General features: G+C 45.5%; 3 long non-coding RNA genes across 31 annotated transcripts; 1 reads left to right on the forward strand and 2 right to left on the reverse strand.

The window, feature by feature from the left end:
- Window positions 1-2781: 2781 nt before the first annotated feature.
- LOC127345718 (uncharacterized) lies at window positions 2782-6195 on the reverse strand. The gene is made up of 2 exons (XR_011756300.1): window positions 4131-6195; window positions 2782-3284 (listed from the first exon to the last, which is right to left on the reverse strand). It is a non-coding gene; the product is annotated as an uncharacterized lncRNA (long non-coding RNA).
- LOC127345719 (uncharacterized) lies at window positions 6090-12279 on the forward strand. Of its 29 annotated transcripts, none has more exons than XR_011756295.1 (8): window positions 6102-6664; window positions 6767-6919; window positions 7146-7253; window positions 7388-7486; window positions 7855-9457; window positions 9539-9731; window positions 10189-10654; window positions 10743-12279. It is a non-coding gene; the product is annotated as an uncharacterized lncRNA (long non-coding RNA). The 29 variants fall into 29 exon arrangements; XR_011756297.1 differs by having other exon boundaries at window positions 6106-6664; window positions 7146-9457; window positions 10743-11348; window positions 11711-11775; window positions 11924-12279; XR_011756298.1 differs by having other exon boundaries at window positions 6106-6664; window positions 7146-9457; window positions 10743-11152; window positions 11250-11348; window positions 11711-12279.
- LOC127345721 (uncharacterized) lies at window positions 8622-14125 on the reverse strand. The gene is made up of 3 exons (XR_007878925.2): window positions 12674-14125; window positions 12443-12485; window positions 8622-12201 (listed from the first exon to the last, which is right to left on the reverse strand). It is a non-coding gene; the product is annotated as an uncharacterized lncRNA (long non-coding RNA).
- Window positions 14126-27183: the final 13058 nt, after the last annotated feature.

A 27183-nucleotide genomic window follows, 5' to 3' on the forward strand; every position in this document is an offset into this window, starting at 1 on the left:
TATCGAGAACTGCTTTTTCGCAAAAAAAAAAACAAAAATATGGAGTACCGCTGGACTACCGTAATATCGACGTTCAACAATCTCTTTATAATGGTAAAAAGTACCTCTCTTGGTTTCCTATCATGCCTACTACAAAGGGATATTAATGTTTTCATATACTGTTGAGTTCATACTACACTGTATGCTTGTAAGTGCATATCAGTACAGTTAACTGGCGCTTCCTATCACCCAACAGTGGATACTTGATTGTACTTACATATATTTTTTTTGACAGAAATTGTACTTACATATAGGTTCTTTTTTAAACACAGAACTTCTGATAATCAAATGTGCATGTCCGGGTTTGAGTGAAACTGGTAAATGACAGCGTTCTTGCTCTATATTGATGAGGACTATTGTTTTAAAAAGAATTTAAGGGTCGTGCAACTTCTTTTCCCAACTTTTTAAACGAATCGAGCTGAATCTCAAGAAGCCTTCCATAGCTAAATTAATAAACACAATCTCTCCTAAAATAGAAACAAGCTAAATCAATAAACCAGAAGGCAGCAGCTGTAGTTACTGTAGAAGCCTCCGACTCAGCGATTCATGCCGGTAGAAGCCTCCAATAGTCCGATTGATGATGACCAGTACAATGGAATCGCTGCATGTGTGTATTCTTAGCTAGGAGGAATACAGACTTTGCTGCACTCAAATTGAAATCCACCAATGGAGCGAAATTCAATGGGACGGGATGCACACAATTAGGAGAAAACAAAGGGGAAATATCCATACCAGGTCAATTCGGCACACCGACGCGCCGTCGTCCACCTCTGCGCTGCCCTGTGCGCAGCTGTTCTGCTCGCCGAGGAGCCTGGCTTGGTGAGCTGCGTGGAGGGCGGGCGCGGGCGCGAGCGGCCATGGCCCGGCGTGGCCGAAGATGGCGGGGAAGAGGAGTCGTATATTCAAGCGACGTGGGCTCCTTTAGGTGCAATCAACGACGGGGAAGGGTAGAAGAGAGCAACGCCCGTGGCGGCAGTAGCTATTGCGACGGAGACAACAACAAGGTTGTCAAGTACATCGCCTGTTAGGGAGGCGGCGGTGGCAGCAGCTGGTGGGGATCCATGGTAGCTTATGCGAAGCAGCAGCTGGCAAAGAAAGAGACAGAGCTTCAGGGGAGTGAGCGAGGGAGGAACATGTGTCGGTTCGGGTAAGCCCGTGAGTATCCTAGAGCGTCCACCACAAGCGTCTGGTGTTGGAGAGGGAAAGACGGTAGCATAGTCTTTGCTTTTTTTTAATCTAGGTAGCGACCGAATTAAGCAGCTCACATTGCTAACTAGGTCGCTTAGAATATTGTAAGATTTTGTGGTATTTATTCTTTTTTTTGTTTGAGCGACTCCACATGCGGCTAGCGTTGTACTACATGCATGCTTGCTCTTACAATGCATGTGTTCTACTACTTCGTATAAGCGACACTCCACAAGCGGGTGGGGTTGTACATTACCTTACAATACAGGAGTTTAGAACGGGTGCCAGCGCTAAATTTCCCACAGCCAGAACAGAGAAAAGAATCAAGACCAGTAATCTTTTGATTTCCGCTAGAGCCTTGGAATTTAGCTCTTTTTTTGGCTTGTTTTACAGTACCTTTTACCTCTCCTAAAAGCAGAGAGGTATGATTTCTTCAACGGTTAGGATTGAGCGGCCCGGCAGCCCAGCAAGATGTAAAAAAAGTAGGAAAAAATTAAATTTAGTAGTATTTGGCCCAGCCCAGCAATAGACCAAGGAAGCAACCCACACAAGCGAGGCTGCCGCCGCCACACCAGCGATCGAGGCCGCCGCCGCCACATCAAGCAGGGACGTCGCCGCCTCATCCATTCCACTGCCACATCCGCCGGAGAATCCACCGCCTCATCCACTCCGCCATCACGTCGACTAGCGAGCGAGCCAGCGCCACATTGAGCAGGTTAGTGTGAGCAACCATTGAGGGCAACATCAGACGTCCTTGTGATAACAGTCCATGATCGATGTTATTACAAGCTTTAGATGATATGATTGATAAGCAGGGCACCACACGTCCTTCTGATAAAAGTCCATGATTGATGTAAAAAACGACAGCTCAACTCCCTCCTGCCAAATTCTTCAGGCAATGAAACTTCATGATTCTCGAAACAGGAAGAGCAGACATAATCAGACAACTAATTTGAATCTATTATTGTTATTTTCTGAGCAAACAATCTGTCATTCTGTGTGCCGTTAGTGAAATTATACATGCTGCTTTTTTTTATTCAGGTACATTGACTGTATGATGATGCTCCTCTCTGGATTCTTGATCACTGGTTTTGCATTGGCTAGCTATCTGCGGCACGTAAAGTGCAATCGAGATGTAATGAGAACTAGGATGGTTGCAGTTTTGCTATATGTAATAATTACATGAACTAGTTCTTAGAACTGAATGTTCTTGGAAGAGTGAGTCTATTTATTTTGCTTAATGTTGTTGCTTCAGTCCGTTCAACAACATACAACTGCCTGACGTGAAGTCAGGTCAAAGTTTAGAGTACATCTTCTTTTCCAGTTGATGCAAGTTTCGTGAGTGTAAGTCAGATTACAGATTTGATGGTGAGATCATATCGGTTGAAGCTCTTGGCATGGCAGGCTCTTGCGTTCTGATTTCGATTGTCGTCAGGTGATGTATCATCAGGAATGCCACTTTGTTGCAGCATAACATGTATAGGCCAATCAACCAATTTTAAAGTTTCATCTGAATATTTTCTTCACTAATAAACTCTATATTTGAACTATTTCAAATGTCGGATAAAGAGTACCCACTTTGTTTATGGAATAACAAGATTTCTGAATCAAACAATATACCTAGCTTACTTGCCAGATTTCTGAATCAAACCGAATGACAAATTGAATTAAACACAAGTAGTTTCAAACTGAATTAAAAACAACTAGTACCAAACATTACAAACTGACTTAAACACCGGAGAGAAGTTGACCATAGCAAAACTCCAATCATGCATGGCCATGAATACCAGGACTTCTGCCTTCGATCTTGCCATCCCGACTCTTAAACTTGTGCTTGCGGCTGAGGTCTTCGTCCTTGCCAGGGTAGAAATCGAGGCCCTCCATCATTGTCAAAGGGCCGCAGTCGATCACCTCTTTCACGTGCAGAAGCAGACTGTACTCTTGCGTGCGCCTCTTTGTATAGGAGCTTGGAACCGGCGGTGATTCAACGCCCTGGTCAGAGCCCGGCTGGCCGCTGGGTAGGCAGCACATCAGGCACCGGCAGTAGAGTAGACAACTCACTGGGCAATCAGGATCAAGTAATAGAGAAATGCCGTTAACACGCACAGACTTTGCTATAAGCACATATCATCAGATCAGTGCGTCAAATAGCTATTACTACTGGTTACCTCACACAACTACATCAATAAGCACAGACCATGCATTTGCATATTTTAGGCACCTTCTATTTTAAATTTCTTCCTTTCAAACTTGAAATACGCATCAACACTATTGACCAAACCCGGATTATACAAGCGAGCAACACAGAATGACTTCATAAGATGGTTGCCAATCATATTGAATGGAACTAGAATATGGACTGATTGATTGTTATATTCACGTAATTGGTGAGGTGACCTGGAGTTTTATTACACAAGTATGTGTTTTGTCCCATTCCTAGCTGGACATAAAAGTTAGACAAGAATTCTGGAAATATAGCAATTACCCAAGGCGGTCTATCAATATGTGAACAATCACCTACATTGCATAATCCTCTTGAACTGTTTCTCACAAAAGATAAAACAAACATCCTATGATCGTGGGAATACTTCTCATATTGTTGTTACAGATTATCAAAGGGTTAACTGTTGAAGAAATTCATTTGTTATCCTTGAAATATGTAGTTCCATGTGTTTTCTATTCAGAAAAAGAGAGGAGCAGTCCTTGGCATGAATCCAGCAATTTACGCACATTGTTTACTCCGGTCATTTGCTGGAACTGAGAGGATCAAAGGGATCCACACAGTGATTGATTTCAGGACATCAACACCAACCAACAATTCTTTATCCCCAATCAAGAACTAACCCAGCAGTCAGAAAAATTAGTTGCCCCAAAAATGACCGAGAATCGAGTGCTGGATATACTACCTTCAGAAGGAGAGCGCATCCAGGAGGGCCAGGAGATCCTGTTGCAGGTCATCGTATGACGCCGCCCCCGCTTCCAGCGGCTGGTCGGATAGCCCGTACCCTCGCCAGTCCAGACTAACGGCGCCGTACCCGGCCAAGACTAGCATCAAGAAGCACCGGGGGAGGGGGGGGGGGGGGGAGGTGGAGATCTAGCTAAGCCTGCCGGGGTTACGGGTCGCGGCGGCTATGTCGCCGGAGATGTGACAGCCGAAGGTCGCCGGCGTAACTCCATCCAACGAGGTCAATGTACGAGGGTTAGGGGTAGGCCGGTGTCGTCCAGTTAGCAAACGATGGTACGTGTGCCGGACTGCCGGGGCATGTCTGTTGGGCCCGGGCCCGGTTACGGCCTCTTTTTATTTTCGTGCAAAAATTGGCACAGGTATGTATCATACCTCTCAGGTTTTGAAGAGTGGTATGAATTGTTTTTGACCTTTGGATGAACGAAAATAGAGGGTTGTTATTTATTTGAGGGTACCACAAAAGAACTCCTTTTTTTAGGGCATCCTTGAGGAGAGTTGTTGGGCACCGAGACCCTTTTCTTTCTACATGAGCAGTTTGACTAGCAGCGGGCACTATCTAGGACGCCAGGTTTTTTGTTCCATTCGAATTGTGTCAGCTAACTCCACAAAATTAATAAAGATTTTTAACGTTGGGCAACAAGCCACCAACTAAATTGTTGTCGTTGTTAAATCCTTTCCAAACAATAACTAATTGGCGAACAAACTAGGCTTCCTTCTTTCCGACCAACACAATATGATCATTATACAAACATACTGTGATGAAAAAACCGAAACTCTAGATACCTACGAACAGAAAATAATCAAACATCAACGATAATATGCAAAGCTTCAATGTGTATTGAGAACCATATTGCCATTGTGCGCCCCTGGTTAGCCGAATTACCATGTCGCCATATTCCTCCTTTCAACGAATTAAAATTCATTGTTGTTTAGTTGAGACCTATGAGTATGGCCTCCCGAAGGTCGCTGCGATCAACCGAAATCAGCCCCAAATGAAGAAACGAACTGCACTAATCAGATAGAATGGGGCATGGAGTGCCACCCACGGGAGGAAATAGGTGGCGCTGACGGGCAGCAGTGGATGGAGCATAGGGAGTAGAATTATTGAGAGAGAGAGACGGAGCTTCAGAGTTCATAGGGAGAGTGAGGGATGTTGTCTGGATTATCTTTTAGTGGTACTTTTCTGTACGCACGATGGTAAGAGTTACGTGTTGGGGAATTGGACGCTTATCAACTTTTATTACCGACTGAACACGTGATCAAGATTGCAAGTTGGGGCTCTTAACTGATAATCTGATCCCCCTCCCCCCAAAGCAGAAGTGTCTACTCTAATGAGGGGAGCTGGAGCGTATCACCTAAACATGTGTCAGTGGAGTGTGGTTACTGGAATGGCTAAGCAATACATATATAACATCATTATCCTGTAACCTAAGCACAGTGCCGATGAAAAAAAAAAAGCTACCACATTGTTTTCTACGATAAAATATTTCTATTTGTATTTTTCGTGTTTTATCCTAAGTTCATCCTATTGACTTCATTTTGTATTACCAAAGAAACATATTATCATTTTTTCACATAATTTTTACAATCGATATATAAAGTGTGAATCGACACGAGTTTCACGGGATCGTGCGCCAAGGCGCACATCTAAATCTAGTCTAAAGATATAAACGCATAGGGGGATTCACAGCGAATTGAGCTTTTGCACCGTCGGATCTTCATATCAGGCACATCACGTCCGTGCATTCTTAGCTGAGAGTGAACGTGTTGGTTGGCTCTCACAGCACGATGGCATTTTCCCGTTGGTCCTTCTGCTAGATAAAGCCATGAAACGGCTGTGTGTTACCCACCTGAGACTGCTCGCGGGTCCCACCTTCAATCGGGTCCGCTCGTCAGTCGCTGTGGATGGGATTTGGTTTGGTTAGACGTGCCATTAGCCCCTGGAAAAATATCCATCTGCAGGGGTAGAGTAGGCCTTTCGCCACCAGCCCCCCAATCATGTCACACAGTCCAATCCCCCAATCCCCTGCCTCTTCCGGTCTTCCCCATGCCCAATCCCCTCCTCCTCCCAGCTCCCACTGCCGCCACCTTCCTTCTCCTCCACCCATCGCCCCTCCCCGTGCCTTCACCACTCTCATCGTCAAGCGCGACAGCCGGTTGGGGACCGGTTCCTTCAGCCACGTCCATCTTCATCGTGTAGCGGCAAGATGAGGGCGGCAAAGGCGGCGACGGCGGCGGACGGAGTTCCTTTGCGGCGCTCGCCGGGAGGACCACGACCTGCTGCGCCACGACGCCAAGCCCGTCCGGCGGGAGGGGCACGGGCTGCTGCGCCACGACGTCGAGCCCTCGACGTCGATCCCGCCGGCGGAACGGCGGCCCGCGGCAGTAGCGCCGTCTATTCCTGGAGCTGCCACCACGCGATGTCTTATCGCCCGGAGGAGAGTGTCGGTACTCCACATGAGGTGACAGCTGAAGGTAAAGCCTTTTTTCTTTAATTTCCTGTTGGATCTAGATATTCTATTGTTCACGGGGCTGGAATCGAATTGATTCACCGCTTGGTTATTGCTCAATGCGTAGGAGATTTCAAAGGACAGGAAGCACATGGCAGTCTACCTGACTCTAGCCAGAACCTGCAGTATATTACTCCACCCATCAAATTGGTTGCTACCTGGTCGTGATTGGTGTTCGTCTGCTTTCGAGAAATAGTTGCAAATTGCATATGTACATATGGTAGCTTTTCAGAAATATTTGTGTTTATCTACAGATCATGTTTGTAATCATGAAAGAGCTTGAAAAATCTATGTTCTATTTGGTCACATATGAACTGCTTCTTTATATTGAAAGAGTCAATTTATTCATGTTTGTAGGCATGTGCTTGGGTGTTTCTTGCAGTTTTTGGCCTGCTCTCCCTCCATCTCTGCCAGTAGGCTCACAAGGTATTGTGGATTTCTTGCAGTTTTTGGCCTGCTCTCCCTCCATCCCTGCCAGCCGGCGCACAAGGTAGTGAGGAAACCAACCACGGTGCAAATTCCACTGGCCCTCCCAAGACATGGATACATGTTAGGTATGCATCACCCTTCTGCTTCACTCCAATTCAACCAAACTTGAGCACTCACATTATGTTTTACTCTTGGTTTATTGAATCAATACCGTGGGAGATGATCTGGAGCTGCTAATTTTGGGATGATATGGTTTTAGCCAAGGATCCAAGACATTGGTGATCTGAAGTGGCTACATGTTTTTCTACAACTACCATCCAGATTTGCAGGTGTCCTTCGTTTGTCAATCATAAAACAGGTTTGAAATTTATGCAGTTCATTGTTTTATGTATCTATGGGTTTCAGTAAGTACTAGATATTTTTTCACTCACAAATGTTGTTTCTGCTGTTAGATTTAATGTATCCATGTTTCTAGGTACCAGAAGAACTGTAGTTGCCAACATTTAATTGCAGCGGGTCATGTCCATTTGGCCTTTTGGTTTCTATAAAACTTGAAACAGTAGATAAAAGGTTGTAATTAGGATGACGATAGATATAAAACAGTTCTGCTAGCTAAAGAAAGGGGAAAAACAAGCTGCCACTAGGCGCTGGTAGCATTTGCATCAATTACTTTCAGTACAATTTTTTTATTAATTAATGTATTCTTCATATCGACCCGCAACTTAGTCACACAAGGAACCCAAAGCCGATGGAAGAATAGGAAGGTACCCAAGATCCCGAAGGGGCACATACTGCAGTCTGGTATCCATGGTAGTGATTCGTGCGGCAAACCCCACCTTTGATGTCGCTGAGGTATTTTATCTGTCACCAATGAACCTGATTGGTACGGGTTTTCACTATTTTCTACTTCTATTTCCGTGTTACTGATTTTTTACTTCAGAATTCACATAGCTACCCTTTCTTCATGTGAACAATATGGTCGCATACGGTTAGTTGAGGAGATCATGTATATTGTTGATTCCCAATCGATTATACCCATCCTTAGACTAGATTATATGCCTAACGGTTGTCCAAATACCTCTATTCTGACATATATGAACTTCTTATGATCATTTCATTAAACATATTGTGGTGACTACTAAATACTCATGGATGGCAATATAAATGAAAATACTTGATAACCAGTTAGCTAATAATGTTCCTTATGTATCCTTTCCATATACCGGAAGAGGGTTGTAAGATAAATCAAACAATACATTATAATGACCCAAGGCCCCCGGATAATAGCATGTATGAATGTTGGTGCCATAGGTTTTGAAGTTTTTATGTGGCTGGACAAACATTAGTTAGTGATATATAGCAATGGAATGTAATTTCGTGCATATTTTTTTCTAGCCATTGTTCTTATTATTTTTTCATTTATATTTGCTCACGTTAGAGCTATGGTATTCGGAGGAGGGGGTACCACTACCCATGGTCCGAGGTTGCATCCAAAGGACAAGTAGATTGTGTTTTCTGTTGTAGTTATTTTTTTGAAAAAGTTAGGTTTTGTCTCTTGGCAATATATCTTTGCTCCGTTTATGAGTTACTTTGAATGATGCATGCACTATTGTAGTCAAAATGTTTGTGACTAGATTTTTATATCAACTATGTTTGCTCATGCTAATATTACTATGCTTTTATATCAACTATGTTTGCTCAAATGATCCAAGAAAAGAATGAACAACTTGAATGAAAGATCGTTGTTTGAAAGCACTAGAATTTTAATAAATAATTTACCATGTGTATACAATCTAAATCATTGGTTTATGAAAGGATTATAACCCCAAATCCAATATCAAAACTGATTGTTGTGTTGCTTTAATTATGTGCAACCTGATTGCGGTTCTACCATGGTGATGACGTGAAATATACCACCTTTTACTAGGCTTTATTATTCAATAGTTATACGTAAAATGATCTCAGTTTCTTGAGGCATTAATTCTTGCTGGCAGGGTTGAGTTGAGCAAAGTAAGACATGTGGGGAGTGAGCTCCAACATAATTTTGGGGGAATTACAGACTATGTGATCCCCGCCCATTACTTATTGCAGTTTTCGGTTCTATTTCTATGTAGGTTATCTGTGTGCTAGCTGTAAGCATTATTTCTCTTTGTGTTGTGCGTATAATGTGACAATATATGACACTCTACGGTCTCCACTATTATGCAGATTAGTGCCTTATTGGAAACAAAAGCCCCTATAGAGTGTACGGGGCAATGTGGCTACCTATCCCTGAAATGGCACATAAAGATCAGCTTTCCTACTTTGGATCCATATTACTTCAAAAAAGGTTAGCTCTACTCTTTTCCTGGTATCCATTTTTTATTTCCTATATGTATTACAGGGTGACGATGTGTGCTGCTTTGTTAAGTGTGGATGGATGCAGAATGGAAGGGCAGAAGTAGGATCAGGATGAACAATGAGGAGATATGAAGGCTACTAGAGCTGGGCCTCGAGCCACGATATATTTCCCCATCTGGCAGTGGCAAGCTGGAGCATGTCTATTTCTCTACGACAGAAGGCAGCATGCCTCCCTGATGGACAAGAAGAAAAGGGATCAAAAGGTAGGAATCTCTTATCATGCTATTCATTTTTTAGTCTCTCTTCGCCTTGGATGATATCCACCTTTTTGATTCAACACATTAGGTCAGGAATAGTTTCCCTTTTTACGTTTAAATAATGCAAGGGTGCTTTTGCGTCTTTGTTAAGAAAAGGATTAATGCGGATATCGATTGCCACAACGTTACATACAGGTTCAGAAACAATAACATGGATTATCCTCTTAACATACAGGTTCAGAAACGATGACATGAATTCAAGGTCTAATCATGTTCCTTTTAGCATTCCTGGTTTGTCACTAGCTTTTTAGATATTTTTACTGGCTGTATGCATTGTCAGGGGGCTTTTCCAAACATGTATTGGAACACAATAGAGGTTGATTCCAGTGATATTTGATGGTACATATCGTTTTTTTGTGTGACTTGCAGTCTGTTCCAATATTAGTTTGCGCTTGGTCTGCAGGTTAAGAGGACAATCCCAAAGAACTATTGTGCATGTCCAATGAATGACATTCTGTTAGCACATACCATATTTGGTGTTCTGGTAGTGCGATGGATTATATTAGCCAGTAGTGGCGAATGAGAAACCGAAGCGGAGGGCGCCGCTTGAACTGCAGCAGTGTCGCCTGTAGCTAGCACACTCTGGATTGCCATGATCGATCGCAACAGCCACCACACTCGGTTTGCTCATTTGAATTTTTAGGCTGGTGTTGGGTCTCATACAGATCATATCAAGTTTGCTCACCAAAACAATTAAGCACATTAATGAAAAAAAAATTGTTTGGTCCCCTCCCTTGTATTCCCGTGACCTGGTACGTTATCCATCGAACAGCAACATCAAAGATGTCCAGGATTCATCTGTGCAGAGAGCTCTCCTCCTGGTTTGATCTGGAGAGGTATTTTTTTTTTCAAAATGGGGATCTGGAGAGGTAATTACTTGCATACTATGTACATTTTCTCATGCTTATATGTAATAAATAAGCTTATTTCTTAAGGTTTGCTTAATTGTCATGTCAGTTTGGTTCAACCGTAATTGATGATCCAAAGGAATCACTAGCATCATCTAACAAAGCTTCAACTGATAGGAGGTGATAAGATTGGGCGAGATAGAAGAGATCATAAGAAAGATGATGAATATTACTGCGCTGCTCTTTAGCTTCAACTGCAACCTCGCTGAACCAAGGTGTCCTCGACAAGTGCGAGCCTGGCAAGGCCACTACCTCCACCCTTGCATTGCCCTCGCTTCAGCTTCTGCAGGCAGTTCCAGGGCCCAAATGCTGCTAATCCATTAGGATTCTACATGCCTAAATTCATTTACAGTTGTTTGGTGTTGTTCAATAGAGTTACCAGGACCTCAATGTGTCCATTTGGATTGATTTCGTGGAATTACGGATTGGATCTGCAGATTCTATTCATGGTACAGGGAGGTATAACTATGATAAAGTTCCGCTGCCAAATATTATCATTTTTTATATTTGATTCATGTTCTTTGCTGCCATTTCCAGTATCTCCACATGTATGTAGGTATGAGGAAAAGGTCCTAATACGCAACTTTGGAGAAGAGATGAATGGTGCTTATCCTTTTCTAATATATACAAATTTGTATGGGTTGCACGAGGTCAGGTAGAGTTTTTCCAGTTACTTCTGAAACAATAAACTATCCGGCATGATTTATTTGCAGACTTTGCATGTCACCAAAATCATTGATTTATCTATACAGTGAATAGAGGTTTGTTCTTTGCTTTTTTGTGTCTTTTCTCATATTTCGTAAGTTGTATGTTTCCTTTTTTCATTTCCATATATTTTTCTGGTAGAGGATAGTGAATTATAGCATGTGTCTTCCTGTTTCTCATAAAGGCATGCCTCTTTGTTGATGTTGCTGTTGTGCAGATTCACACTAGCATAATTTATATTTCTTATAAATCCTGCTTTTCCCAAATAACCAAGTGGAATAGATATCAAGATGCTTTCTATTCACCTTTCAGCATAGGATCCTTCAGTTGACTGAAAAGTATTATCTGGCAGTTCAGCTTGATCACGTCACATCGAGGTTTGGCCTGGTCCTAAGATCTATAACTGGCATTAAATGATGAGTAGCACGTCCTTCGTTTAAAGAAGCAAGTTCGTTTCATAAAAAAAATAAGAGCGGGTTGGTATGCTTTGATACATATGCTTGTTCACTTCATTTTGTCTTGCAGTTTGCAACGTCGTGGAATTTTGAGCATCTTTTCCGTGGAAACTTGGTAAATGATGTTATGCATCTACTATGCGGAAACTTGTGTCATAAATTGCTTTTATCCATCTTGCGGAAGTTTCAAAGAAAAACATACTCTTATATTCAGATGATGTCCCAGTCCATAGCTGCTTTGACCGTAGTGTTGCTGCTGCTGCCAAATATTCTCTGTATTCATTAAGTGTAGCGCTTCCTTTAGGAGAAACATATGAAATCCCTGTAACCAAAGTGTGTAGCCTGTAACTGCAGATCACAAGTTAATGGTTACACATCTGAAGATGAATATTTTTTCATGGAAATGACAAACATGTTTTTAATTGATGCATATGTCCAAATAGTGTACCAATTCGTGATACACTAATGCGAGATCAGTGTCCAGTAATACAGTAGTACCGTGTGTCAATTAGAGTAACCTTACTGTAGACCGACATCAGTAGTATAAAATGTTGAAAGAGTTGGGTTCAGGTTCAGGTAAAGATATGACCTGGCAAAATCACCATAATACGAATAGAGAAAGCCTTGATCATCTGCATCAACAAACCTATGTATCAAATCAGTGAAGAAAATACGGATTATAAATATAGAGAGAACTGAAAGGTGTAGAAAGCCTGGCAAGGACTGCACAGACTGCTCTCCCTAGAGTCTAAACAAAACGACCGACAAGAATTTAATCTCCACAGTGGACTATGCACCACAGAGAAGTATCAGTACTCACCCAACGGACTCGGAGGAGGTGGCGGGCAGAGCAGCAGCCTCTTGGAGGCTTGGAAAGGGATCAGGGCGCCAGGGAGGAGGATGGTTGGTGGAACCACCGTCCCCACACGAACTAGGCGCCTCCGTGGACGGAGCTGGCAGTGGCGACGCAAAAGCGCGACCGTGATGGACGCGGAGCAGTCCTGCGATGCTGCCATTGGTGCAGCAGCATTCCCAAGCTTTGGATGGGAGGAATGATGCGAACGCACAATTAGAGCAGCTGCCTCCAGGCTCCAGCCCAGCTCCCTCACAAGGTCGCACAACGGCGCAATTTGATGGTGGCCTCGGGAAATCGGCGTGTTGCCGCTTCTCCCCGCATGTTTCTCCCCTTTTTTCTATCTTGCCGACGAGGGCAGGCCTCGAATAAGCCGACACGAGTTCTGGAGAGACAAGGAAATACACATCCCAAGGAGATGGGAAGCATTGTCGGTTAGCTAGAGAAAAGAGGGGATTCCCTTACCTGTATTTGTCGACGAGCTGCAATCTTTTACTCCGTAGTTTTTTTTTTACGGCTAGCTCTTTTCTGGTGTTTATGGATTCACACTTCACATGTGGCCAAGAAGCGAGACGACGGCACAGACTATGGAGGATGTGAAAGCCTCGCAGGCCGATGGTGGTGTTGCCGGATAGTGGCTGGCGCTGCCAACCGCCGGAGCGCGAGGCCAATACCATGACGGAGCACCGACATCTTGTATTTGATATTCTCCCTCTATCTTGTGGTTCCTAGACACGGCTAGCTCTTTTCTGACTCTTGTGCTGAACGGAATAAGTATATAGACTAAGCAAAAAAAATGAAAACAACCTACAGACTAACACCGCTTAATCAGCCTAACCTATCAATATTGCCTATCAACATAAGAAGGCCCAATATTATTACTATAGCTAGGCCACTTTATTATAGATAAATATTAAAATTGGCCGTTCCTGTTTTTTAGTTAGTTCTATTTTAAAACTATGTTTCCTATGTGCCATGGTCTCTAAAGACCATGCTGCACCAAGCTTATGTAGCTGTTGCTTTTCGTGTTATTTCCTTAATTCTATTTCTCTTGAAAAAAACCATAAAGTGTTTAGTTGTGTAATATATTCCTACATTTTCATGATTGTATAGTACCGTTTGTTGTTTGCTGCTCCGTTTGCAAATTCCCGTGTTTGATCCTAATTTCATACTATTGACTTTGTTTTGTAAAATATAAATTACATTTATCATTTATTCACCTTTTCTTATCGTTGTTAAACAAACTGTATATCGGCGTAAATTTCACGGGACCATGCGCCAAGGCGCACGAGCTCAGGCTACCCCGATCCAGTCTCTTCCGGCCGCCTCCGCCCCAGTGCCTCGAACCGCACCAATAGTCGCGGACCTCTGCCCCATTGTTTCGACCTCCGTGAGCAGCAACCGACAGTCGACCCGCATCGGTAGTCAAAATCGCAATAAAGTAAACAAAAAAATAGAGGAATCCTCCTGAACTGCATTCCAAAGCTGGCCCGATGGTGGGCTTCCAGGCTAGACTGCTACCTCCCAGTAGGCTGGCCCATCGGACATCGGCTTCCAGCCAACCAACACGAGAAAGTTGTGCCGAAGGTTCCCTGCTCGTCAGTGGAAGCTGAAATTGTCCCTACCAAGCAGGATGGACGGATTTTGGGAAGCCAGGGACATCCAAACATGTCCTAAGTTTTATCATCATTATAAAAGATAAACATTAACACGAGCTTCACGGGGTCGTGCGCCAAGGCGCACATCTAAATCTAGTTCTCTGAATTTTCTCATTGCTTCCTCAATTTTGTGTGTTCTAGTCTCAGTGACAAAGTGGCCACTTTGTTAAAATGTTCTGGCAATCTGCGGTCTTTTTAGTATGCTTGTTGTTCATCAAATAAGTGCTTAAGTTCGTTGGATCCGTAATAGCTGAGAGAACGAACTACTTAATTTTGAAATGGCATGCGGATTTTTATTCGCGTGATGTGATATATATAGTCATCGGTTAATGTAGTGAGATTGTATGAGATGTTATAATATGTCATCTAATTCGTGATCTGCATGTCATGTTAGGATCGTACATTTCGAGTTAGTATCCATGTTAGGATCGGACATTTCGAGTTAGTATCCAACTAATTTAGCTAGTGTACGTATGACTACAACTTCGATTAGGATTGCTACATGTGGCGTTGCTTTGTGTGGGTATATATGCACAAGCATATGATACTTGGCAACACCGTGAGATTTTATAAGACACTAGTAAAAAATAGGTCTATTGTCCCAGTCCGTAAGAGGCTTTTTTGTCTCCCGACCGGGCAACGGGACAACGGAAGCGGGACAAAAGGTCCATCCTTTTGTCCCGGTCCGCTTACCAGTTGGAACATATAGTCTACCACGTGGCCGCCGCGGGACACGTAGGGGTCACCCCTTTTTTCCCGGCTGGTAACACGGACTGGGAGAAAAGGTACTCTATGTGGCGCGCGTAAGATGCTGCTCCTTTAGGGTTTAGGGGCTGTTCGGCAAGGGTGTAGCCCCACCACCGCCCCCCCTTTATTTCATTTCAAAATAATTTTCATATATTTGTACGCTTGTACAAGATATACACGTTCATGCATTATATATAGATCGAGTAAATAAATATTCGAAGCAAACGTCCATTCGTAGATTCCCCTTACATATATACATGGAGTTCACGACTACCGGGACTAGAGCGTCGTCCATTCGAACTATTACACGGGGATCATCAGAAGCACCTATTTGGACTAAACAAGCCATTGTCGTCTATTATTTCTCTCATTAGAAGTCCCGCCAGTTCTTGCACAATTCCTAGTAGGTGTTGTTGTGGTTGGATCTTCTCCCGCATGAACTTGACCTATATAGGAAAATGAGATGAATATGAATATATTAATCTTGATATTTACGGTAATAAATTAAAGTTGTGAATGTCTTTCTTACGTTCTTCCATGTGCCATCGTAACAACTTGACATGCTCTTTGTTTCTGAACAAACGTTTCAACCGTGGTATTATGGGAGCATATCACATCACCTTCGCACGGAACCCTCTTCCTGGGTGGCTCGTCCTCAACGTCATCAGGGTCAGCTCTTCTGATCTTATACCGCAATGCACCGCATATCGGGCATTTATTCACATTCTCGTACTTTCACCGCGGTAGAGGATGCAGTCATTAGGGCATGCATGTATCTTCTGCACATCTAATTCTAGAGGGCAGACAAGTTTCTTTGCTTCATACGTACTAGCGGGCAATTCGTTTTTTCTTGAAAGCAGCTTCATTAATATTATCAGTAACTTTTCAAATCCCAAGTCAGTCACACCGACCTCTATCTTCCATTTCAGCAATTCCAATATGCTACCTAGCTTTTTATGCCCATCTTCGCAATTTGGGTACAACAATTTTTGGTGGTCCTCTAACATCTTGTCGAACTGCAACCTCTCCTTATATGTGTCGCGGTCTCTCCTTGCATCAGAAATGGCCTGGCGAAGATCATCATCATCAGGCTCATCTGGTGCCCATTCTTCACCTCCTTGTTCTTCATTGTCTTCCATTGCGGTATCACCGTATTCAGAGAACATAGATCGGTAGTTGTCATCGTTATCTTCTTCATCGCCGTCTTCCATCATAACCCCTTCTTCTCCGTGCTTAGTCCAAACATTATAGCTGGACATGAATCCGTGCCAAAGCAGGTGGCTCTGAATGTCTCTTGAGCAAAAGTAATCCTGCTCATTCCGATATTTCAGACATGGACAACAAATAAAACCGCCCTTCCCCTTGTTGGCCTCGACCACAAGCAAAACAGATTTCACGCCCTCTCTGAAAGCGGGATCGCATCGGTTACCGTACATCCATGAATGATTCATCTGCACCATAAGTACAATTATATATTAAATGCAAATCACCATGCTAAAATTAGTACTGTGCGGTCTATACGAGAAAATAGTTGCTAACCTTTTAGGTCAAAAAAAGAAGAGAAATCTTATTAAATGAACTTAAGTGGCATCGTTCTCAGAGACATTTCATCAAACGCCTCTTGCGCACATGAAAAAAAAATCTAGCATAAACCTCTACGTTCCACCACCAAGGAAAAAAATGTAAGGAGAATGGGGGGTGACTGTATATATATAAGCCGAGACCTTTTATCCCGATTTGAGCCACAAACCGGGATAAAAGGGCTGCCAGCAGGCCGCAAAAGGCCTCCGACCTTTTTGTCCCAGCCCCAGCCTCCAGCCGGGACAAAAGGTCCCTAAAGAACCGGGACAAAAAGCCCTGTGCCCTCCCGCTGGTTTCGGGGCGACGTGGCCTGGTCATTTGTCCCGACTCCAGATTAGACTGGGACAAAAAGGCTTAAACGAAAGATCAGTTTTCTACTAGTGAGAGAAAATAGAGCGCACAGTATATGCCCTTGGTCAAAGGTCATCATGCGCGTGTTTTCATCTTGTTTTGTTGATTGATGATCCTAAGGGTGAAACCCAACAGGCCGTGCAGGTGACTCATCGAGTAGATAGATAGATAAGCGCAGATTTCGCATGTTGTTGTTCGACTATTCTCCTAACGGTGAAAACCTGAGCTGTCGCGACTTATATCTTTCTACCTTTGTCTTATTACCGACCGACGACGATGAGGATGTACAGCTTCTAGTGTAGGCACGGCACGGTTCTATTTTAGTTTCGTCGATCAGGTTGAGGTGCAAAAGCCGATGTACATCCATGTAACCAAAACATACAGCTTCTCCAGCGAGCATTCTAGCTGGGGTTGCAATGAGTTTACGAGAAGAGAAGCCTTTGAACGATCAACTAATCTGAAGGGGGGAACACTAAACCTACCGCTGTTTGGCAGAAAGGGTCCCTTGAGAACGTGGGGATGGAAGAGTTTGAAAACAGGAGCTCCTGCGACCCGGGGGGCGGCGGCGCCCGCCCCTCCACGGTGACTAGCACCTCGCTGTCGCTCCTATGCTCCCGTCCGTCTCCGGTCGGGGGTGGTCTGGGCGGACGGTTCTGGGTCCTGACGCCGGCGGTGGAGGACGCGGAGGCGGTGAGCGAGGCCAGCGATGACCTCCCCTCCTCTCCAGGTACGGACACAGGTAAGCCTTCCCCCTCCCCTTCTCTTGGTCTCTTTCTTCGGGCGGCGGAGGCGCTAGGGGGCTCCCTCCGGTCGGCCAGGCGGTCGGCGTTTGCCCCTGGTGGCCGTCCTTCGAGGTTTCCCTCCGGTGGTGGAGGAGGGGCTGGCTCCGCACCTGGTCGGAGCAGCTCTACGTTCGGCTTCGCGCGCGCGGAGGGTCGCCGGCGGAGGAAGTTCCCGGCGCAGGACTGGGTGTCCGGCCGGAGCCCGTCGACGGAGCTTGGGGCGCCGGCGGCGGCCGTCCCTGATGCTGCCGCGCCGGTGTCGCCGATGGCGGCGGGGCTGGGTGTCGCTCGGGCGGAGGAGGAGGACCCCTTTCCCCCGCTGCTGGTTGGGCTGGGCCTGGACGTTGGGCCGGCCTGTTCCCTGTCCCTATCCTCTGAGGCCCAGGAGAGCCAAAGGGCGCTTGAAGTGTGGGCTGAGACCATTGTGGCGTCCCAGGACCACAAGCGGGGTGCGCAGGGCCCGGTGGAGGCGGAGCCACTTACCTGGTTGTGGATTCGTAAAGGAAGTTCGAGTCTGGAGCTAGGGTTTCCTGCATCGGCGCAAGACGTGCGCCGCCATCACCGTGCCGCGCGTAAGATTCGCCGTGCAGAACCACCTCCGCCGCTCTCGCGCTCGTTCGCGCAGGTCACCATGGAGCGGGCGGCTGGAGGCGGACCGGGAGCGGGCGGAGGCGCAGGGGCCGGTGCTCAGCGGGGGCAGGCCGGCAACAAACGTCGTCTGGATGACCGCTCCCAGGCGGCGGCGGCGGGGCGGCCGCAGGGGGCGTCGGGAGCTGGCCGTGCGCAGCAGCAGCCGCTGCAGCACGAGGCGGCGCTCCGGGAGCGGGCCCTGGTGGAGCAACGTCGGCATCGGTAGGGGCAGGGAGGCTCCCGAGGCGGCGCGGGTGACAGCAACGCCCCTCCCGCCTGGTGGGTGGCGAGAGAGAAGAAGAGGGAGGCCCGGCGGGCTCGCGAGGTGGCGACACCGCCCGTTCCCCCTTCCATCCCGGAGTTCGGCAGGGGCCGGGCTTCGGAGACCGCGGCGGGCAAGCAGCCCGTGGCGCAGAGTCGTCATGCGGCGAGCTCGGACCTGAGCCTCGCTGCGGCCGTGGATGGGGAGACGACCCCTGCGTCCAACATGGAGTGCTTCAAGTGCGGAAGGATGGGTCACTTCCAAGCTAGCTGCACCTTCCCACCGGTGTGTCTCCTCTGTGGGGTGGAGGGGCACAACTCGAACGCTTGCTTGTCCAAGGGTAAGAAGCCGGAGCTGCGCATCCTCGGTCAGGCGGTGCCCGTGGAGAGCTTCTTTTACCTTGACTTCGACGAAGACGAGGACGAGGATGAGGAGGTGACCAATGGGGCGGTCATCTCCTTTCGCCAGGTGGCGTTCTCTGCGCGTGGCCTCAGCCGGGAGCTGCAGCACCTGGTGGAGGCCGACTGGGACTGGCAAGTCTAGGAGGTGGGCCGCAATGAGTTCGCGGTGTTGTTCCCATCGCGCGAGTCGCTGCAGTTCAGCACCCGCAGTGGGCGCTGATGTCTACGCCCCCTCCTTTTCCTGTAGACAGTGTTGGGCCTCCAAGAGCAGAGGTTTGTAGAACAACAGCAAGTTTTCCCTTAAGTGGATCACCCAAGGTTTATCAAACTCAGGGAGGAAGAGGTCAAAGATATCCCTCTCATGCAACCCTGCAACCACAAAACAAGAAGTCTCTTGTGTCCCCAACACACCTAATAGGTGTACTAGTTCGGCGAAGAGATAGTGAAATACAGGTGGTATGAATATATAGGAGCAGTAGCAACGGTGCCAGAAAATAGCTTGCTGGCGTGTAGTTGATGGTGGTAGTATTGCAGCAGTAGTAACGCAAGAAACAAGAAACAAGCAGCGATAGCAGTATTTAGGAACAAGGCCTAGGGATTACACTTTCACTAGTGGACACTCTCAACATTGATCACATAACAGAATAGATAAATGCATACTCTACACTCTTGTTGGATGATGAACACATTGCGTAGGATTACACGAACCCTCAATGCCGGAGTTAACAAGCTCCACAATTCAATGTTCATATTTAAATAACCTTAGAATGCATGAAAGATCAATTCGACTAAACCAAGTACTAGCATAGCATGCACACTGTCACCTTCATGCTATGTAGGAGGAATAATACACATCAATACTATCATAGCAATAGTTAACTTCATAATCTACAAGAGATCATAATCATAGCATAAACCAAGTACTAACACGGATGCACACACTGTCACCATTACACCGTGCAGGAGGAATAAAACTACTTTAATAACATTGCTAGAGTAGCACATAGATAAATTGTGATACAAAATACATTGCAATCATAAAGAGATATAAATAAGCACTCCACTGTGCCATTCATAACAGTGAATAAGTATTCTGTGAAATATAGCCTAAGAGACCCACACGGTGCACACACTGTCACCTTTACACACGTGGGACAAGGAGTCTCCGGAGATCACATAAGTAAAACTCACTTGACTAGCATAATGACATCTAGATTACAAGCATCATCATATGAATCTCAATCATGTAAGGCAGCTCATGAGATTATTGTATTGAAGTACATAGGAGAGAGATGAACCACATAGCTACCGGTACAGCCCCGAGCCTCGATGGAGAACTACTCCCTCCTCATGGGAGCAGCAGCGGTGATGAAGATGGCGGTGGAGATGGCAGCGGTGTCGATGGAGAAGCCTTCCGGGGGCACTTCCCCGTTCCGGCGGTGTGCCGGAACAGAGACTCCTGTCCCCCAGATCTTGGCTTCGCGATGGCGGCGGCTCTGGAAGGTTTCTGTGGGTTTCGTCCAACGTGATAGGGTTTTCGCGACGGAGGCTTTAAATAGGCGGAAGAGCAGCCTCGGAGGGGGCCTGGGGCCACCACACCATAGGGCGGCGCGGCCCCCCCTCTGGCCGCGCCAGGGTGTAGTGTGGGGCCCCCAAGGCTTCCCTCTGGCGGCTCTCGGGTGTTCTGGATGCTTCCGGGCAAAATAGGAACCTGGGCGTTGATTTCGTCCGATTCCGAGAATATTTCGTTACTAGGATTTCTGAAACCAAAAACAGCAGAAAAACAAGAATCGGCACTTCGGCATCTTGTTAATAGGTTAGTTCCAGAAAATGCACGAATATGACATAAAATGTGCATAAAACATGTAGATAACATCAATAATGTGGCATGGAACATAAGAAATTATCGATACGTCGGAGACGTATCAGCATCCCCAAGCTTAGTTCTGCTCGTCCCGAGCAGGTAAAACGATAACAAAGATAATTTCTGGAGTGACATGCCATCATAAACTTGATCATATTGTAAACATATGTAATGAATGCAGCAATCCAAGACAATGGTAATGACATGAGTAAACAAGTGAATCATATAGCAAAGACTTTTCATGAATAGCACTTCAAGACAAACATCAATAAGTCTTGCATAAGAGTTAACTCATAAAGCAATAATTCAAAGTAAAGGCATTGAAGCAACACAAAGGAAGATTAAGTTTCAGCGATTGCTTTCAACTTGTAACATGTATATCTCATGGATATTGTCAACATAGAGTAATATAATAAGTGCAATGTGCAAGTATGTAGGAATCAATGCACAGTTCACACAAGTGTTTGCTTCTTGAGGTGGAGAGAAACAGGTGAACTGACTCAACAATAAAAGTAAAAGAATGGTCCTTCAAAGAGGAAAGCATCGATTGCTATATTTGTGCTAGAGCTTTTATTTTGAAAACATAAAGAGAGCATAAAAATAAAGTTTTGAGAGGTGTATGTTGTTGTCAACGAATGGTAGCGGGTACTCTAACCCCCTTGCCAGGCAAACCTTCAAAGAGCGGCTCCCATTTTATTTTATTTTTGGGTGGCACTCCTTCCAACCTTTCTTTCACAAACCATGGCTAACCGAATCCTCGGGTGCCTGCCAATAATCTCATACCATGAAGGAGTGCCTTTTTATTTTAGTTTTATTATGATGACACTCCTCCCAACCTTTGCTTACACAAGCCATGGCTAACCGAATCCTTCGGGTGCCATCCAACAATCACATACCATGGAGGAGTGTCTATTTTTGTTAATTAATTTGGGACTGGGAATCCCATTGCTAGCTCTTTTTGCAAAATTATTGGATAAGCGGGTGAAGCCACTAGTCCATTGGTGAAAGTTGCCCAACAAGATTGAAAGATAAACACCACATACTTCCTCATGAGCTATAAAACATTGACACAAATCAGAGGTGATACATTTTGAATTGTTTAAAGGTAGCACTCAAGCAATTTACTTTGGAATGGCGGAGAAATACCATGTAGTAAGTAGGTATGGTGGACACAAATGGCATAGTGGTTGGCTCAAGTATTTTGGATGCATGAGAAGTATTCCCTCTCGATACAAGGCTTAGGCTAGCAAGGTTGTTTGAAACAAACACAAGGATGAACCGGTGCAGCAAAACTCACATAAAAGACACATTGTAAACATTATAAGACTCTACACCATCTTCCTTGTTGTTCAAACTCTTTACTAGAAATTATCTAGACTTTAGAGAGACCAAATATGCAAACCAAATTTTAGCATGCTCTATGTATTTCTTCATTAATAGGTGCAAAGTATATGATGCAAGAGCTTAAATATGAGCACAACAATTGCCAAGTATCACATTATCCAAGACATTATAGCAATTACTACATGTATCATTTTCCAATTCCAACCATATAACAATTTAACGAAGAAGAAACTTCGCCATGAATACTATGAGTAGAAACTAAGGACATACTTGTCCATATGCAACAGCGGAGCGTGTCTCTCTCCCACACAAAGAATGCTAGGATCCATTTTATTCAAACAAAACAAAAAAAAAAAACAAACCAACGCTCCAAGAAAAGCACATAAGATGTGACGGAATAAAAATATAGTTTCAGGGGAGGAACCTGATAATGTTGTCGATGAAGAAGGGGATGCCTTGGGCATCCCCAAGCTTAGACGCTTGAGTCTTCTTGATATATGTAGGGGTGAACCACCGGGGCATCCCCAAGCTTAGAGCTTTCACTCTCCTTGATCATAATATATCATCCTCCTCTCTTGACCCTTGAAAACTTCCTCCACACCAAACTCGAAACAAACTCATTAGAGGGTTAGTGCATAATCAAAAACTCACATGTTCAGAGGTGACACAATCATTCTTAACACTTCTGGACATTGCCCAAAGCTACTGGAAGTTAATGGAACAAAGAAATCCATCCCACATAGCAAAAGAGGCAATGCGAAATAAAAGGCAGAATCTGTCAAAACAGAACAGTCCGTAAAGACGAATTTTAAAAGGGCACCAGACTTGCTCAAATGAAAATGCTCAAATTGAATGAAAGTTGCGTACATATCTGAGGATCACTCACGTAAATTGGCATAATTTTCTGAGTTACCTACAGAGAATTTTGCCCAGATTCGTGACAGCAAAGAAATCTGTTTCTGCGCAGTAATCCAAATCTAGTATGAACCTTACTATCAACGACTTTACTTGGCACAACAAAACACAAAACTAAGATAAGGAGAGGTTGCTACAGTAGTAAACAACTTCCAAGACACAAATATAAAACAAAGTACTGTAGCAAAATAACACATGGGTTATCTCCCAAGAAGTTCTTTCTTTATAGCCATTAAGATGGGCTCAGCAGTTTTAATGATGCACTTGCAAGAAATAGTATTTGAAGCAAAAGAGAGCATCAAGAGGCAAATTCAAAACACATTTAAGTCTAACATGCTTTCTATGAAAAGGAATCTTGTACACAAATAAATTCATGAAGAGCAAAATGACAAGATCAGGAAGATAAAACAAGTGTAGCTTCAAAAATTTCAGCACATAGAGAGGCATTTTAGTAACATGAAAATTTCTACAACCATATTTTCCTCTCTCATAATAGCTTTCAGTAGTGTCATGAGCAAACTCAACAATATAACTATCACATAAAGCATTCTTATCATGAGTCTCATACATAAAATTATTACTCTCCACATAAGCATAATCAATTTTATTAGTAATAGTGGGAGCAAATTCAACAAAGTAGCTATCATATATAGGAGGCATATTGTAATCATAATCAAATTTCTCCTCCATAACAGGTGGTAACAAAAGACTACTATCATCATCATAAATAGGAGGCAAAGTATCATCAAAGTAAATTTTCTCCTCAATGCTTGGGGGACTAAAAATATCATGCAAACCAGCTTCCCCAAGCTTAGAACTTTCTATATTATTATCAACAATGGTGTTCAAAGCGTTCATACTAATATTACTACCAGCATGCAAATAAGATTCCATAGGTTTTTTAATTTTCGCATCAAACAATCCATGTTTTAAATCAGGAAATAGAATAAGAAGATCATTCTTGTCCATTATGCCAAACTAGTGTAAACAAGAAACAAAAAGTTGCAATTGCAGGATCTAAAGGAAATAGCTTCGAGTACTTACAACGGCGAAAATAGCTTAGTAGCCGAGATCCGGAGTGTGAGTACCTTTTACCTTTCCTCCCCGGCAACGGCGCCAGAAAATAGCTTGATGTCTACGCCCCCCTCCTTTTCCTGTAGACAGTGTTGGGCCTCCAAGAGCAGAGGTTTGTAGAACAGCAGCAAGTTTTCCCTTAAGTGGATCACCCAAGGTTTATCGAACTCAGGGAGGAAGAGGTCAAAGATATCCCTCTCATGCAACCCTGCAACCACAAAACAAGAAGTCTCTTGTGTCCCCAACACACCTAATAGGTGTACTAGTTCGGCGAAGAGATAGTGAAATACAGGTGGTATGAATATATAGGAGCAGTAGCAACGGTGCCAGAAAATAGCTTGCTGGCGTGTAGTTGATGGTGGTAGTATTGCAGCAGTAGTAACGCAGTAAAACAGTAAACAAGCAGCGATAGCAGTATTTAGGAACAAGGCCTAGGGATTACACTTTCACTAGTGGACACTCTCAACATTGATCACATAACAGAATAGATAAATGCATACTCTACACTCTTGTTGGATGATGAACACATTGCGTAGGATTACACGAACCCTCAATGCCGGAGTTAACAAGCTCCACAATTCAATGTTCATATTTAAATAACCTTAGAGTGCATGAAAGATCAATTCGACTAAACCAAGTACTAGCATAGCATGCACACTGTCACCTTCATGCTATGTAGGAGGAATAATACACATCAATACTATCATAGCAATAGTTAACTTCATAATCTACAAGAGATCATAATCATAGCATAAACCAAGTACTAACACGGATGCACACACTGTCACCATTACACCGTGCAGGAGGAATAAAACTACTTTAATAACATTGCTAGAGTAGCACATAGATAAATTGTGATACAAAATACATTGCAATCATAAAGAGATATAAATAAGCACTTCACTATGCCATTCATAACAGTGAATAAGTATTCTGTGAAATATAGCCTAAGAGACCCACACGGTGCACACACTGTCACCTTTACACACGTGGGACAAGGAGTCTCCGGAGATCACATAAGTAAAACTCACTTGACTAGCATAATGACATCTAGATTACAAGCATCATCATATGAATCTCAATCATGTAAGGCAGCTCATGAGATTATTGTATTGAAGTACATAGGAGAGAGATGAACCACATAGCTACCGGTACAGCCCCGAGCCTCGATGGAGAACTACTCCCTCCTCATGGGAGCAGCAGCGGTGATGAAGATGGCGGTGGAGATGGCAGCGGTGTCGATGGAGAAGCCTTCCGGGGGCACTTCCCCGTTCCGGCGGCGTGCCGGAACAGAGACTCCTGTCCCCCAGATCTTGGCTTCGCGATGGCGGCGGCTCTGGAAGGTTTCTGTGGGTTTCGTCCAACGTGATAGGGTTTTCGCGACGGAGGCTTTAAATAGGCGGAAGAGCAGCCTCGGATGGGGCCTGGGGCCACCACACCATAGGGCAGCGCGGCCCCCCCTCTGGCCGTGCCAGGGTGTAGTGTGGGGCCCCCAAGGCTTCCCTCTGGCGGCTCTCGGGTGTTCTGGATGCTTCCGGGCAAAATAGGAACCTGGGCGTTGATTTCGTCCGATTCCGAGAATATTTCGTTACTAGGATTTCTGAAACCAAAAACAGCAGAAACAAAGAATCGGCACTTCGGCATCTTGTTAATAGGTTAGTTCCAGAAAATGCACGAATATGACATAAAATGTGCATAAAACATGTAGATAACATCAATAATGTGGCATGGAACATAAGAAATTATCGATACGTCGGAGACGTATCAGGCGCCTCTTCTTGCTGCTCAGTGGGACGGTGGCGGACATCAGGCTCGCGGACGCTGACCCGGCCCCGGTGGAGCTCCTTCAGGAGGTGTGGGTCAAGCTCACCGGGGTTCCCAAGCGGATGCGCAGGGCCAACCGCCTCTTGGCAGGGATGAGGATGTTGGGTTGGTCGATGGAGGTGGACGAGGACTCGCTTCGGTGCCGCCAGCCCGTTCGGATGCGCATTGCTTGTCGCAACCCGGATAAACTCAAGGGCGTGGTGCAGGTGTTCCACAAGAAGCAGGGGTTCAGCATTGGCATCCATGTTGAGACCCTGGCCGGCCCGTCCGGGTCGGCTCCACCACGCTCTCCACCGCAGCCTCCACACCCTCGGGATGAGGATGAGGACGATGATGATGACGTGGATGATCTCTCCCCCTCGCGAAAGGATTCGGAGGAGAGGGAGGACCGTGCCCGTGAGCACGAGGGTGGTAGCCCCACCGGCAAGGGGGTCCCGAGCGGCTCCCATGGCCAGGCCACCTCTCCGGGAGGCGCTAGGCGCTCCCACGCCCAGCCGGGTATTCCCGAGGCCGATGTGGCTACCGTGCTGCCCGCTGTGGAGGAGCCGCTGGGGGCGGGCTTGGACCAGTATGGGAGCAACCTGCGCTCCCCCTGGCCGGCCCCCCTAGAGGTTCTTGAGCAGGCACGCGCGAGTCGGTTGGTGGTGGAGGCGCCGGTCGGGATGGGTCCCGCGCCAGTTTAGCCGGCCTCACCACCCATCCATTCCTCCACCCTCATCACCGCGGACTCGGAGGATACCACTCCAACGGGCTCTCCATCCAAGGACCTGGGTGGGGCGGAGTCACTCGTGTCGATTGGGGTCCTCGACAGCGATGAGGTGATGAAGGAGGCGTCGGAGCTGGAAGAGGCGACAGTGGCGCAGTCCGACGGTCCAGGAGCTGGTGTCCCGAGGAGGAGGCGCTCGAGGACAGTCCCGGCGGAGCCAGCACGCAAGAGTGCTCGCCTCACAGGGCCGGGCGCGGCGACCCCGGTCCTGCAGAGGGCGCAGGAGAGGACGGCGACCAAGAACCTCGACCCGTCAGGTAAACTCGATGACTTTGCTA

The sequence above is a fragment of the Lolium perenne genome, chromosome 3 (assembly GCF_019359855.2).
Source record: "Lolium perenne isolate Kyuss_39 chromosome 3, Kyuss_2.0, whole genome shotgun sequence".
Classification (NCBI taxonomy): Eukaryota; Viridiplantae; Streptophyta; class Magnoliopsida; order Poales; family Poaceae; genus Lolium; species Lolium perenne.